The sequence below is a fragment of the Triticum dicoccoides genome, chromosome 6B (genome assembly GCF_002162155.2).
Source record: "Triticum dicoccoides isolate Atlit2015 ecotype Zavitan chromosome 6B, WEW_v2.0, whole genome shotgun sequence".
In the NCBI taxonomy this organism is placed as follows: domain Eukaryota; kingdom Viridiplantae; phylum Streptophyta; class Magnoliopsida; order Poales; family Poaceae; genus Triticum; species Triticum dicoccoides.
Window position 1 is genome coordinate 641,049,571 of NC_041391.1, and position 2,068 is coordinate 641,051,638.

Here is a 2,068-nt window from a genome sequence, read left to right on the forward strand (position 1 = left end):
CACCTTGCAAGCCAATACAAATAATTGCCCAAACGGCGGGGTTATGTCCAAGAATATGCATTTTCATCTTATGCTTCCAACTAGCAAAATTAGTACCATCAAAGTAAGGACCTCTACGGTGATAATTTCCCTCGCTAGACGCCATACTCTCCTAGGTTGTGAAACCAAGGCTATGACCACCAAAAGCTATGGAAATCAAAGCAAATGGAGACCAAAGCTCTGATACCACTTGTAGGACCTTGAAGTATGTCTAGAGGGGGGGTGATTAGACTACTTAACCAAAAAAACTTAACCTTTTCCTAATTTTAGAGTTTGGAAGATTTTAGCTACTTTAGGACAAGTCAAGCAATCATCACACTATTCAAGCAAGCATGCAAAGAGTATATAGGCAGCGGAAATTAAAGCATGCAACTTGCAAGAAAGTAAAGGGAAGGGTTTGGAGAATTCAAACGCAATTGGAGACACGGATGTTTTTGGCGTGGTTCCGATAGGTGGTGCTATCGTACATCCACGTTGATGGAGACTTCAACCCACGAAGGATAATGGCTGCGCGAGTCCACGGAGGGCTCCACCCACGAAGGGTCCACGAAGAATCAACCTTGTGTATCCCAGCATGGTCGTCGCCCACGAAGGACTTGCCTCACTAGCAGTAGATCTTCATGAAGTAGGTGATCTCCTTGCCCTTACAAACTCCTTGGTTCAACTCCACAATCTTGTTGGAGGCTCCCAAGTGACACCTAGCCAATCTAGGAGACACCACTCTCCAAGAAGTAACAAATGGTGCGTTGATGATGAAGTCCTTGCTCTTGTGCTTCAAATGATAGTCTCCCCAACACTCAACTCTCTCTCATAGGTTTTGGATCTGGTGGAAAGAAGATTTGAGTGGAAAGCAACTTGGGGAAGGCTAGAGATCAAGATTCATATGGTAGGAATGGAATATCTTGGCCTCAACACATGAGTAGGTGGTTCTCTCTCAGAAATGGTAAGTTGGAAGTGTAGGTTCGTTCTGATGGCTCTCTCCACAAATGAAGAGGAGGTGGAGGGGTATATATAGCCTCCACACAAAATCTAACCGTTACACACAATTTACCAAACTCGGTGGGACCGATTCAACAGACTCGGTCGGACCGATTTAGTAAACCTAGTGACCGTTAGTGATTTTCGATGGGACTGACATGCATCTCGGTGAGACCGATTCGATTAGGGTTAGGGCATAACGTAATCTCGATAAGACCGATTACCCAAACTCGGTGAGACCGATTTGGTAATAAGCTTTCTAGAGAGTTGGTCAGGTAAACTCGGTGGGACCGATTTGCTCTTTTCGGTGAGACCGAAATGTTACAAAAAGGAAACAAAGAGTTTACATTGCAATCTCGGTGGGACTAATCGCTCACTTCGGTTAGACCGAAACGTTACGAAGGGAAACAAAGAGATTACAATCCCATCTCGGTGAGACTGAGATCCCTATCGGTAAGACCGATTTGCTTAGGGTTTGTGGAAGTGGCTATGACTTTTGGAATCGGTGGCGCCGGATAGGAAGAATTGGTGTGACCGATTTAGGCTTTGGGTTTAGGTCATTTGTGGATGTGGGAAAGTAGTTGAGGGTTTTGGAGCATATCACAAAGCACATGAAGCAAGAGGCTCATTAAGCAACACCTCATCCCTCCTTGATACTATTGGCTTTTCCTATAGACTCAATGTGATCTTGGATCACTAAAATATAAAATGAAGAGTCTTGAGCTTTTGAGCTTGAGCCAATCCTTTGTCCTTAGTATTTTGAGGGATCCACTTTCATCATCCATGCCATGCCATTCATTGAGCTTTCCTGAAATAATGGTCTTGGAATAGCATTATCTCAATGAGCTATATGTTGTTATGAATTACCAAAACCACCTAGGGATAGTTGCACTTTCACATGAATAAAGCGGTTGCTTTCTGTACCATGTTGTTGTGTGTTGCCAGAAGACAAGGTCTCTGGGCTGGCAATGCAAGGTAAACAAGTAGCTCTGAGCCGGGGTGCCACATATATAGGCATCACGTCCAAGAAAAGTAGACCGAAATGATTCTG